The sequence below is a fragment of the Canis lupus genome, chromosome 34 (genome assembly GCF_011100685.1).
Source record: "Canis lupus familiaris isolate Mischka breed German Shepherd chromosome 34, alternate assembly UU_Cfam_GSD_1.0, whole genome shotgun sequence".
NCBI classification, from domain to species: domain Eukaryota; kingdom Metazoa; phylum Chordata; class Mammalia; order Carnivora; family Canidae; genus Canis; species Canis lupus.
In genome coordinates, this window is record NC_049255.1 from 15,504,863 (window position 1) to 15,519,210 (window position 14,348).

At 38.7% G+C, this 14,348-nt stretch overlaps 1 long non-coding RNA gene across 1 annotated transcript in view; it reads right to left on the reverse strand.

Moving 5' to 3' along the window:
• Positions 1–666: 666 nt before the first annotated feature.
• LOC111093875 overlaps positions 667–14,348 on the reverse strand; it is a 64,103-nt gene continuing 50,421 nt past the window's right edge. The window contains exons 2-3 of the long non-coding RNA XR_005383782.1: positions 5,272–5,351; positions 667–4,732 (exon numbers count right to left, since the gene is read on the reverse strand). This is a non-coding gene — a long non-coding RNA (uncharacterized LOC111093875). The remainder of the gene's footprint in view (positions 4,733–5,271; positions 5,352–14,348) is intronic.

Genomic DNA, 14,348 nt, shown 5'->3' on the forward strand with positions numbered 1-14,348 from the left:
AAAATCTCATATAACTAAAAAGCGTTGTCTTTTTGTTTTGTGTTTTTTTTTTTTCTCCATAACCTGACAAAAGTAAAGGACACAAATCGGCTCTTTCTTTCTTCTTTTCAAACTATCACATGGATGGATGTTGTGTGTTGGTGTGAGTTTGGTCTATTGTTCTTGAGTTCATTGCTTTTTACAATCTGAGAAGAACCCAAATCATTTGGTTTCCACTGCCTCTTTAGAAAGTATCCCACTTTTAATATCTTACTCTATTGCTTTGAGTAGTGGATATTAGGCAAGGTGGATATTAAACAAAACAAAATAGTATTTTAAGTGAACCTCTAATTCTATCTTTTGGGGACTCTTTTAAGGACACACGCACAATTTCTAGAACCCTCACAACAATTTCTACAATAAATGGTGTTTGAAGCAAGAATCTCTTACCTAGGGCAGACAGAAAGAGAATCAGCCCAGCAGTGTAATCATTGCTCTGCTGTTTGAAGGAATATTGAGCTTAGATGCCTCCAGAAAGCCCACCAGGCCCAGAGGCACTGGACAATAAAAGGAGAAAAATAATAGACGCCAATGCTTTATTAAGTATATTTTTTTCTCACTTAGGTGCCCATTCCCTGGCCAGACAATTAGTTAAGGTTCTTTCCAGAGAAAGTGTTACCCACCAAGAAAAACTCTTTTAACCTTTCAAAATAACAAATATCTTTAATGACTTTTATCCCCTTTCCATTGACATCACAGATACAATGTGGCCTGTCTTGAAGTCAAGCCCAAATTGAAATCACTGCTGGCAGGGACAGGAAAAATAGAACATTTGACAATAAGAGTGACAGATGAAGCTTTGGGGACCTTGAAAGGGAGAATACTCAAGCTATGACCTGGGATAGAAATACTGCACCTTAGTAAAATACCTGCCCAATCTGGAAGTTAATAGGCAGGTACATTTGCACATGATAACGGGCTAAATCCAATGCTTGATAGAAGTTGGTATTATTTTCCATGTACACGTTTAAAAGGAAAGCTGGACATGCTTTCTAGCAAGAACCTTTTGATTATAGACCAACTGTTCATCACCACACTCCCAGGGGAAAACATTTTTATTTGGTTGTGTCAAAGGATAACATTTACTAGAAATACTTTTGAAGACAAGACTTCCTAAATTTGCTTAATCCATCTATGCATGGTTATTAAGCATTTAATCATGGAAAAAAATATGTTTCTATATTAAAATGTGCTGTCATTATATATATTTCTTCCAAAGATAAGGGCAAATTCTTCTAATATCCCTTGATTTATCTGTAGGAAAGGAAAATTTTTGTATCTCATGACTTAGGAAATCAGTTAGTTGCATCTCAACTTTCGTTTTATTCTATTTTTTATTGTATTCATTTCTAAAGGATTACTTGAACTAGAGGGAATAAAATCAGGAGGATCTACTAATTTCTAGTGATTTCTTTTATCGATTCCTAATTACTTATGCTTTCTTTTCTCTTCAACTTATATTCCTTTAAAGCACAATTTGCTTAAGGCTTACTCACTGTTGGTTGGTTTGGTAATTAGTAGTAAAGTTGTTCTGATATCACTCATTGCAGTGAGAAATTTCCTCAATGATGGTCATTGTAGGTCTTTTATGTCATGTGTATTTTACTTGTAGAGCTGTTAGAGAAGAATTTAATTCTAATAATTAGCTATTTCAGATAAATTTACCAAGGAATCCTCAGCTTAGACTTTAGAAGCACTGCCTTCTATTTAAACAATATGAAACCTTTTAGGACATATGAATAATTAAGTTTGCATCATTGTGAAATGAACACATAAGCCTACATTTCCATTGAAATTTGTAAGTCCAAGGTTGAGAAGCAAATATATGTTTCTCTCTGTGGACAATAATGGCAGAAAGTTACAATGTTTATTTTGCCTTTAAATTTAAATCAAATAAGGATGGTTCAGGTTGACACAGGGAAAATCTGGTTACTTCCCTGGGTCCATCAGCACTTTTAGTCACTTTTCAAATGTTTGGGGGGCATTGCAAAGCCTGAAACATATTTTACCATTCCTCTCTTTTTTTCCCTTATTTTATAAACCAAAATAATTTTAAAGGAAAACTTAATCCATATGTTTCTGATTAATCTTTACTAAACTCATCAAAATGGTGTTTTGTAATAGTGATTTGGTGTCCAAGAAGTCTTTGGAATCTCTATGTAATAGGCCTTCTTAATGCCATTTCTCTTTGAAGCAGGAAGTTATGTTTTGCCAACAGTAAAGAAATTCAAACCCCCAAAGGGTTGAGATCAGTTTAAAACTTCAAGCCTGAGGGCTCTGTGGGGTTCTACACTTGGCAATAGGCTACTTTCCTTCTGACTTTGAAATACCTTATTTTCCTCCCACAAGAAATGCTCTATTTATTGTTTTGCTAACATATGTGATTTAAATATCTTCAGATCTTTGATACATAAAAGTGTGGAAACTACAGAGCAGAACCTAATGTTTCATTTACTCTAAAGCAATTTCATTTGATTGTCCATTTGGATCTTTCTTTAATTCCCCCATTTCCTGACCTTTCCACATACCTTTGTAATTTGGGTTTACCCAAAGATTTGCCAGGAAAGGGAACAATGAAGATCTTACAAGTTGGAAATAAGTTCTTAGCAACAATTCCCACCCCCCCCCAAGTTGCCCAATAAAGACATATTCTTGATATACTAAACTAACATCTCATGCTATATCTTGTACTCTTATATAGGTTGACAACCAAAACTTCAGTGCAGATTTCCAAGATGTGCTCTATGTCACAAGATGAACCATAATTCACAGTTGCAGATGTTAGCTAGCTTTTCAATGTAGTTCATTTCTATTTATATGTTTAAAGGAAGACCTGTATAATTTCACTATATTCTTTACACAATGGGTGAGAAAGAGGAGAGAGAGTGAGAAAGAAAACAAAATAGTAGGTACAGGAGTTAAGCATCCAGACCACTATGGTCCTTTGTCCTTACTGCCTCCTGGCCATGAAGTGGGAGTGCCCTCTAGTGAAACTTTAAAATCATTGGAAGATATTGGGGATACTGCGGTTAAGATTTCCTCCTAAACTCTTGTTTTGGAAATCTGTGGACATTAACAATTTGCATAAGTTTTGAATGGGATTTAGAGAAAAACTCAAAATATTATCAAGTAAAACTATTTCTTTAGGAAACAAGAAGGAATGAATATGTTACTGTCAATACCAGAAGGTCTATTATCTATATATCTCTTTTTGACATCTATGTATCTATGTATTTATCTGTAGAGAAATCCCAAGGGCACAAAAGTAACAGATAACTAAAAGCTATAGTTGTCTAAATTAAAACATATAAAACATAATTACGTGCCTCTCAAGAAGATGGATAATAAATATAGCACTTTGAAATGTAAAGTGAAGCAGCAGTAACAACATACACAAACAAACAAGAACTGAAAACTACATTTTGTCATCTATTCTATTCCAAAGCTCTTTGTGGAAAGTAGCGTATGCTTCCTGTGATGAAATCTGATGTGTTCTGGAAAAAGTACAAGATTGGGAGTCCGTGTTCCTGTCCTGGACTTCTTTTTCCAGCTGTGTGAACTTGGGCAAAGCACTTAACCTCTCTGAGCCTCAGGCTCTTTATCTGCAAAATGGGCTTAAGAACACTTGCTCTGTCACCTGGTAGTGTAGTATTGGATGAGATTAAGTGTGGGAAGGAGCTTCGAAGGTAAAGAACTATATTGCGATTATATTACTTTTCTAACTTTTCTCTTCTTCCTTCCTACTTCCAAAGTCACCTTTTAGGATGAAGAAGGAAAGAAAGGAGACCCTCCTAAAATCCCATGGAATCCGGAGTCATTGACAAAGTGGGTTTTCTTCCCAAAAAAGAAAGGTCACAGAGAAAGAAATAGGTAGCACTGAGGAAGGATCAGAGTCAGACTTTGTAACAGTGGACGCACTGGCTGTCCTGGGTTAGGCTGAGCTTGTGTAGGCAGCCGGTGTTGGAGCAGGCTGGGCAGTAGCTGTGGAGTATCATGAAATGGGTCTTCCTGTGTTTGCATCAGCAAGTGTCAGTAAGTCTACTCTCCACCTTGCACAGTGAGGATCCCAACAGCAGACGCTCTGTGCTTCTGTGTTTTTAATCCCCATGTTGATTACCATCCACACAACACAGTTCCCAGCTTTTGTTGTCTCTTTAAAATTGAAAATATTTTAGCTTTATTTATGCCAACAGTAATAAACTCTTCATTGGAGCAAACAATCTGGTTCTTCCCTTTAGTTGTAGCTGGTTTAATTTTAGGTTCATGCTTTTAAAATTCTTTGCTCTTCTCTACATAAGGCTTGTTTTTAGTGGAACATGGTTTCTCACTAGTTACATTTGCTTTAAGGAAGGCTATATTTTTTTCTAAGTCAACTTTGTCTAGGCACTTTCAATCCATTTATTTCAAATTCCAGATCTCTCGGTGCTTCCTTTCCTTCTTACCAGCACAGGTATCTTCTATGTACTTACGGATTGAATTTTCACCATTTGTCTTCTGGATATATGTCCTCTTTCTTTTGTCCAGAGTGAGAAACTGTTTCTAGTTTCTTTACTCAGAGGTACTTCACGTTGTCAGATATGCACGATCAATCTTGTACTTAAACCTTTGTGAGGAAACACAACAGATGGATAATGGGAACATGGTTGCCATTTGGGCTCCGGTTGATTCACGAGCTGCCTCCACAGCCATGACTCTGGTAGTAAAGGAGGAAAACCATAAAGTTAATCTGTAAGGCTATCCGACGGGCTCCATGCCTGCTGTTTATGTCTTCCCTCCCCATTGGGCCTAAGCAGTTGGCATGGGGATGGAAGGGTGTTACTTCACCCTTAGAATAAAATTAAACGAGACTCTCAGTGGGTCTTCAACTGCTCAGGGATTTATCCAAATTAAGTGACCAGTTCCAGCTGAATAACTGAAGCTTCCATGTCACAAAACAACTCTTGGCTAAACCTAGAGTTCACTTTGTCTAGTCTACATGCTCATGTATTAATAGAATACCACAACTCCTCATTGAAACTTTGGGTTCCTTCTGTTTTAGAACCTTTTCTGACCTTTGCTGAACACCACAAAGAAACCAAACGCTAACCTCTGTTTGTCTCAAATTTTCCTCTATTAATGCTTGGTCCAAGTCTACATTTCCAGCCAGTCTTTCATTTAAAAACACAATCTCATTCAAAACCTGCCTTGTAACTTTATCACTGGGGTAACTGTTACCTATGATGCAGGGCTGACCTGGGTCCTTGTAGCACTTGACATCATCTTTTGGACGGGTTACAGAGCCTTTTGAGGGAGTTGTTAGAAGCAGGCTCACCCTGCAATGCAGAACCGGTCACAGAAGAAAATTAGTGCATTTATCTGTCAGCATTAGACTAGATTTTCAATCCAGTTCACTAGTCACAGGGTCTGGTTTTCTCTTCCTCTGGGAGATGAAACTGATATGCTGGTAGGTAGTAAAGGTGTCAGTTATAAATTGGACCGTTGGAGCACGCACACACGAAAAATAGACGAGAAGACTTTAAGGCCATAAATTTAGTTCAAGGCAAAGAATTTCCCTAAAAATAGTCCAGCTTGTTAGAACACTATAGGAAGAATGTGTGTCAGGTAGCCGTTGGCGTTATTAGAACCAGTTCACATATTCTTTTATAGGAAACAGTGTTGGCAATTCTCTCTCCAATGTGTTATTCGTTTTAACTGCTTAAGGGAAAAAGGATCTTGCTGCCTCTAGTAGTAAATAAATAAACAAATAACCTGATTGGTTCCCTCTCCACTGTCTCACACATGTGTGAAGTTGCAACAAACCTGAGTTGCAAACAGAAGGGGCAGGTTTGGCAGATCCCATCAAGCTTTTTCTTATGTTCCACTTATTGTTTATCTACCACTTAACTAAATGGGGCTCCAATCTTGACTCAAAAGAAGCATGTGGCCTTCTCAATTCAGTGAGTGATCCTGTTCTAACCCGGCTGTTTCTTAACCTCAACTCTAATAAAATATTCCTAGTGGAAATCCTAATGACCAACCTAATGATAATGACTCTTTACTGAAACATAACACAAACTGGAAGTTAAAGTAAAAATATGCATCGTGTCCCAAAGCTCCCATCTATACTGGTACTTTCTACCAATAAGGCCCATGTGTCCACTCTGTTCTGTAACTCTGGAGTATCTACTGACCCTGAAGCACTGCGCTGAACTGTGAGAGTCTACAGATCCAATCCCTGACTCAGCTTACAATTTAGTTTGAGAGATGTTATCCAACAACCTTCTATAAAATAAACCAAAGCCAAATAATTAGATGGGAACTAGCATCAGTACCATAATATGCCATATGAGTAGTATTTTAATTCACTTACTATCTAAACCTTTATATACGTCATCTACTATGTGCCATATACAGTGCCAGACATTGGAAACTTTTTAAAATCCTGCCTTTAAGAAACTATATTCCCTCTAGGGTAGCAGAATATAGTCCATCTTTATATCCAACCTCTGCTCTTATCACGTAATAGGGTCTTCTCAGAGAATGACCTCATTTTATTCAACTTTGTATCTTTCTGTCCCTAAAAGTGCACCTGGAACAGAGCAGGTGCTCAATATGTGTATTTTATGGGGAAGAATGAATGTTAAAATGTGATTAAATGTGTGATACCTTTTCAAAAAAGGGCTTCATTTTTCATAGGTGATGGGGAAAGAGTGCTAAAACTTGAGATGTGGAAAATGACTCCTAAGTTTTTAACTGGCCACATGTAAAGAGGGATCCCATAAATAGAGAGAACACAGAGAACTGTGCTGAGGAAAGCGAAAGCTGCTGGTGCTAAGCTGGATTTGATACAAGTTGCATTGGAGGCACCCGTTGCAGGACATGCAATTGGAAATGAACTAGTGGGCAACTTAAAGAATTGGTTAGTAGCTCAAAAGAGAACTTAGAGCTAATTGATCAGAATCTTGAGAACATGTGGATTATGAAGAGTATTATAAGGAATGAATTTGATTTAATATGAATTTATTGAGCGCCTACTATATTTGAAGTACTATGAGGATTACACATTGAATTAAGGATATTCTCCTTAGACTTAAAATATTTAAAATCTTGTAGAAGGCCTGGATCTATAAACACTTAAGTATGTTGGAGATGAGTATGTAATGACAGGTTGGCGAATAAAAAACCAACATGAAGCAGTGGCATAGCAAAGCAGCTCTGGACTGACTATCTGGGCTTGAATCTTGGATCTGTCACTTATGGTCTATGTGGCCTTGGATAAATTGTTTAATTTCTCTAGATTATCTGTTAAATACAGAATAATAATATGTCCTCTTAGGATTCCTATGAGGATTAAATAAAATAATGTAACATATAAAAAGGAGTTACTTAGTAGAGATTAAGTGCTCAACTATTAGTTATGAGGGAAGAAACATTATGAAGTAGAGAATAAGTTTTTCGATCTTTCAGTTTTACATCTACTTGGCTAAGATTAAGACTTGTTGTCCATATTATTCAGAGAGAAAAGGGATAGTGATGTCATAACTGAAGAAATAAGGAATACCAAGACAGGTCAGAGAAATTTATGCTACAGTCTAATTTCTCTAAATTGGTTCTGATTTCTGATTAAATTTAGTAACTAAAACATTCAATGCAATTCAAAAATTGGTATAAAAGCACTGATTCCCAAACCATTGGCAATTGGATAAAAGGAGAAGAAAAACATAAGGCCCCCCTATAACTGCAGTACTATTGCCACTTTGTGTTTTGTATCACTCTCTGCTGGAATTATTGTCTATCTCTTCTGAACCTCATCCCCCTATTATGTATAAACTCAGTATTTATTAAAGCAAACCAAACAACAAGAGGGGAGTCAATAGCAAAATTTCCTTGGGAACTATTTTCCCTGCTTGGTTGTGGGCAGGCAGGGGAGAATTGAAAGGTCTTCAGCACAGAAGACAATGATGGGAATGTTTGTAGGTGCGTGTACATGTGCAAAATGATGAGCTTGGCCAAAGCATCTTCATTTCAGTGGGTGTATACATATTTGTTCACAAGTACATTCTCTCTTGTTACAGAGAGCTTTTAAAACAGTATCAAGATCTAATAGAAGACCATCTAGTTCTGATGGTTCTTTCTGCGAAATCTAGTTCCACGCCAAATGATGCTTCAACAATCCCATCTCTCTCTAGGAGCTACCAAGGCCCCAGTAGCCATCTCCTTGTGGTGTATGAGCTGGTATGCAGGCTAATGGAACTCCTCTGCCCAGTAAACACATCAGTCAGCTAGGCCAAACTGATTTCAAGTGTACATATAGTTAAGATATGGCATCCAAAGAGAAGGCATGAAATACAGACATTAATTTTAGGAGAGGGAATATTGCTTCTTAGGAGTGAATCAAAACTCTTTCTAGGGCAGATTAAAAAAAAATCATGGAATTCTGGAACATTGAGGAATCCTCAAACTCAAGATTATAGGGACTTTTGGGGACGCAGTTTGTCTTTCACTTATTTCCATTAAAGTTTTCATTTGAATGGCCTTCTGAACCAGAAGGTAAAGAGTTAAATGAGGTGAACAATTCATGCAAGAAAAATTCTTTCTGGTTTTCTTCTCCAGGAATCAGTTGTGGCACCCTCCCTCCCCCCATATATAACTGATTAATGGAAGCCAAATAAATAGTTTGTTGGTAAATTAATCTATAAACTGAACATTCTCCAACAAAATAAAGTGTGATCTTCTATATCTAATTTCATTAGGTAATAATCCCATTAAAAATAAAATTTGATTAATTTTTAGTGTAAATTTTTAAAATCTCCATTCCTCCTTCAAGAATGAGTATTAGTGGTATTCTTACTTTTCGTTCGCCCAGCAATTCAGAGTTTAGATTGTGTGGCTAGACTGCCATGGAGGCTCACCAGGTGACATAATGGTCAAGGTCCCTTGTTTAATGTAGTCGCTTCTTTACTGAAATCTTTCAGGGTATTTTAGAAATGTTCCTACTGCCTATATAGCTCCAGTTAATTGTGTACCTATCCTATCATCTCCCTTGATTCGCCCAAGTTCATTTACCTACCATCTAGTATGTGTCAACTCTATGACAAGTGCTTGAGGTACAAGGCAAGGTAAGAGTTCAGACCAGTCCTCAAGAGGCTGAAAAAATAAGTAGTCTTCACACCATTTGCTGCTTTTCCTTCCAGTTAAGAAAGTCATTTGACTCAAACTTGGCATATAAAGGGATCCAGAGGCTCTCAATTATATAATGTAACTAGCTTATTGTTGACCCATTTTCTTAATGTTATTTTGTTTGTATATGTATCTACTTTTATGGAATTGCGTTAGATTATTAACTTGCAGAGACAAAGATGAATTGTAGGAGATTTTCAAGGTCTATTTGGACAGTTTTTTAGTGTGCCCCTACAGGCAATTTGTTTCTTAATAAATAATTCATGATGATGATAAAAATGCAGATGAGATGCTACTTCTTGGGAAGGCGTTGGTACAATATTCTTGCTTATATCTTTCTGGTAGAATTTGAGATCATTTAAGAGTGAAATTACCCTTAAGGGAACAAGTGGCTACTGCATAATGAGAATTGTGTTTTTCCAAATCATTTCCAATTAAACATCCACAGGTCCAAGATCATTGGCTTTACAAGGGTATCAGAATGATGCTGTTTGGCTTCTTCTGATAGTGAATTACATCATCTTTCCCAGATTTTTTTTTATCCATTTCCTTTGCTCAGAAAATCTTATTTTTTTTCCATTTTGCATTTTCCCTGTAATTATAAAATACACTGCATTTAGAGAAAGAAAAATTAAGTGTCAGCTACATCACATACTAGCTATGTGCATTTAGGAAGCTATTTGCTGTCTTGTGACTCAGTTTCCTAACCTGTGAAATGAGGACTGTATATCATTTTTGTCCATCACCCATGGTTGCTTAGAGTAAACCATGGAATGTTATATACATACACAATGCTCTCTTGTCTTTCTCCTTTTTCTTCTCCTTCTATTTTTCTTCTCCATCGTTTTCCCTCCTCCTCCTCCTAACTCTTCAGGCTAACCTTTACAGACTTTTTTTAAAGAACACCTTATGTAAGGATGAAGACTAAGAATGAAAAGTAGCATACTCAAAAGCCCCTTTGTTTCTGCTTATACATGTAAAATACCTACAGCGTTATTTGGAGTTGCAGAAGAAATGATAATTAATAATAATGATCACTTTTTGGGCTCTTATTATGAGGGAAACAAAGTACTAAGTTCTTTGCATGGATTATCTCATTGAACTGCACCCACTTCATGGCACTATTATTCCCGATCTTTGACACAGGTGAAAAACGTGACTTGGAGATGTTGAATAATTTGTTCATGGGCACACGGTGGATGTCAGCCCCAGCAGTTTGACTCCAGAGTCCGTAGCCTTATTCACATTTTCACATGAGGAGGCTATAAGGTAGAGTTCTATACTGAATTTGAAGTCAAGTCTCCCAAGTCTTGGTTAAAGGTACAGCATTGACTCCCAGGGAAGAGTTGGTGTTTAAGTCTCATTAACTGTCAGTATATAAGAGCACGTGGAAGAGGCATAGAGACAAAGGGTGCTCAAATCAGCATGAACACCAGAAAGGCCACATGGGCCAAGGATAGAAACAACTTGTCAGCTGAGTCCTGGGGTCAGCCCTGCCAACCATGTTCCAACATCATGAAGAGAAAAATCCAATAATCAGCATGTCGTGGTACCTAAGTGATCAACAGCAAATCAAGCCATTCTGAAATAAAACATTAAAGAAATTGTATATTTTAGAGAAGCATGCATAACAGCTCAAGACCTTCAGAATAATCTTTGCTACCCTCAGAAGTCCATATTTGTCACACAGTATGAGAAAGGTAATCACTCTTTTGAGCCATATGTTGGAATGAGATCATTTATTTCTCTTCACTGGGCTCTCTCCATTCATGGGCACCTGACCAGGCTGTGTCTTCTTAGGATTAGGCTCCACTGTGTACTGAATCCCCAGGTGTGTATCTTTAGGGTCTCCCCAGTCGTATTGGAGATTTGCTTTCTTTTTCTCACCCCTGTACTGAGCACAACAAAATTCACCTTTGAATATGAGCATATTTCTGTTTGAGAGCAACATCCAGGGGATCTTTGGCTTTCCTAGAACCTATATAGCTTCAAATAAAACCACAGTGAAACCCAGCCAGGTATGCCCTTTCCTTCAGCAATAAAGATGCCTCTGAATCTCATCATTTCTACATGGGATTACGACTCAGTGCTGAGTGCAGGCCAGCACTAACGAGCCCACAAACATCCTCAGAGGGGACCAGAGGAAGACACAGGTGAAACAAATCAAACAGAACAATCAGGGGTGAATTTTCAGTGTGGCCTGGCATGGAGATTTCCTGGCGGGATTTCCATTAACGTGAATGGGAGTTGTACCACTAAATCCCTACACACTGTGCAGAAAATGTGCCTCTAAGTGCTCAGCAGCATTATGCCTGATGGAACAAAAACACAAACTACCCAAACCAGGGGAAGTGTTCCTGGGGCCAAGGTGCCAAGATTTACGGCAGAAGGTGTCTCAAGTCCTAACTGTCCTGGGTGAGACAAAATGGACCCCTGCTCAGTTTGCACAGTGTATTGGAACTAGGAGGGCTCTCCACAACCTGCCTGGTGATGCTTCTTGCTCTCTTTGACACAGACTTTGATTGTGAGTTGATCTGGTGTTCCACACAAATGGCCTGTGTTTGCTAAGATGATTTCCCTCCTGCTCTGATTATCTGAAATTTCAGTAAACCTTAGCATTGCATCAGGCCCACTGGAACCAGAAACTTAGAGGATGATAGTGCATGATTCAGTTTGATGTGGTTTTATGGCCTCTGCAAAGTAAATGTTGCAAAGGACTCTTATGCTGGGATCAAAGAAAATAGTCAAGAAATCACTTAGCCTGCCTGCTTTCACAGAGCAATTTCCTTTCCATATTATCTATAGGGTGGCTGGAAAATACAAGCCTGATCACATTGCTTTCCTCCTCAAAAGTCTTCAATGGTTCCCTTCTTCCTCTAAAATAAGATTTAAGGCTCTCCAGAAATTATTTTCCTCTCTCATTTGCCACTACATCTCCCATATATTCTATCCTCTACTGTATTTTTTTTTATTTGCTGTTCCTCTAAACGAAGTGACCTCCAATTGACCTTATTTATACAGCCAGAATAGCTCCTTTCCAGTGATTCTGGTCCTCTGTCTACTTATCCTTCAAGGTCAAAGTTATATATGTCATCTTCTCTATTAAACATTTTTCATACTTACTTGACCAGTTACTCTGCCAAGCTGTCTCTGAACCCACACTGTATTCATCGAATTCTACTCTTAAACACCTTAATTTATGTTATATGCTATTCTTTATTTTTCTGTTTCTTCGACTACAATGTAAGTGCCACCAGAGAGCTTTCCAGATCTTTCTATTTCCCACAATACCTTGTTCTTAGTAAATATTATTAAATGAATAAAAAGATAAGGTCCCGCCCTCCTTCTTGCTTCAACATCACATCTTTCATTTTCTCTAGGCCATTTGGATGAAGCTCACAAGTAAAATGAGGTTGTTATCAACACTTTCTTGATTGTTCTTTCATACAAACATTTATGGAATAACTCATATGGGTCAGGACATTGTAGTGGTGGCTCACGAGTGAGTGGGACATAGTTCTTGCCCTGGAGCAGCTCATAGTCTAGATGGCAATGGAATGATGGCCAGGTGTTAAGGAGATCACTCTGTGTGATAAAGCTTGTTGCAATCACATCCATCTGTATGCGAAGGCTTGTTGAAGGGAAGGGGCTGCCTGGGAGGGCCTCTCCTGAATGGGCAGATGCCTACGAAGCTGAATTGCAGCAACGTGCTCACCCAGAGGTAAACCTGGGAGGCACCAGCCATGATTGATTATGAATGAGGCAAAGTATATCTTTGACATTAGCCACTTCCCCTCTTCTCCTCCACCCAATTCCCTACAACCCTCTGCCTGCCTCTCTCCCCACCTGCTCTCTCAATCTCACTCCAGCTGACAAGATGACTGGTCTGTTCATCTTTGATAAACTTCTCAAGGACAAGTGTGGCTGGCTTAAGGTCCCCTGGAAGAGGTTAAAAGAGGAAGCATGGCCCCATCGAAGAGTACAAGCTTTGGAACCTGACATCCCTCAATTTTGGGCTTAAGTATTTCTTGTATCTTGTTGACCTAGAACAAATTATTTAAATTCTCTGAGCTTCATTTTCTTCCCCAATGGCCCTCGGTTGCTTCTTTTGTGAAATTAAGATATTAATACTTACCTGGCAGGGCTCTTTCAAGGATCAGAAATATTGTATAAAAAGCACTTAGAGAACACGTAGTAGACACTGAAAACATGGTGGTTATTAATAGAATCTCTAAAGGGGGTTCTTGTAGGGATACAATAACTTATTCAAACACTTGTTTTACTAGTGGTAGAAATTGAAGGCATGCTAACAGCAAATAGTGGAAATATTGGAGGGCTGAGAGCCATGAGCTTTCAGAGTGTCCCACAAGCACCTGTGGGGTGTCCATCCATCCAGCCCACAGGTCATGGGATAAATGAGGCGTTGCGAGTTCCTAGCTCTGCCCATTAGCATGGGAATCTGGGTAAATTGCTACTCTTCTTGCCTTAATTTCCTCCTGCTTAATATGTATCCTGAGATCGCCTCCCCTGACAGGGTGATTTTGACTACTGTACAGTTGTGCTTGTAACTCCTCGGTTTTAGGGGAGCTGAAAAACCAGAAGTAATATTGTTCATTTCAAGGCTCCTGTATCTGCTGTGAGTCTCAAAGAAGGGAAGTTCTTTCCCCCACATTCCTTGTAATATTTAGTTTCTTTGAGTTGCTTCATCAGAAGAAATACTGAGTTCTCCATTTCCCTGGCTCACTTTCCCACTGACGAGGGTGATGTTAACATTGAATCCTGAATCACGGCTAGATCAATATTATAGCGGCTGTTAGAGGAGGGCACTAGCCCTAGAACACAAACACACTTTCTTTTCCAAGAAAGACTGGAGTTCCCCTAGTGTTAACTTCCCCTTGTTCCCCTCGGTGCCTCCCCCACTCCCTCCCCTCCTGCCACCAGCACGACCCAGATCACATTAGAGTCCCAGAGCACAGGGAACAGTTCTCGTCTATCCGTCACCAAGGAGGCAGACGGGACGGGGGGAACAACAAGTCATTTGTACCTGATGAGGAGGACACTCCTGGGAAACAAACAGATGAGCCACCCCATGAATCTGAGCCATTCTCTGCGGTAAACAGAACTGCATGAGAAACCACCAGTTATCTCCA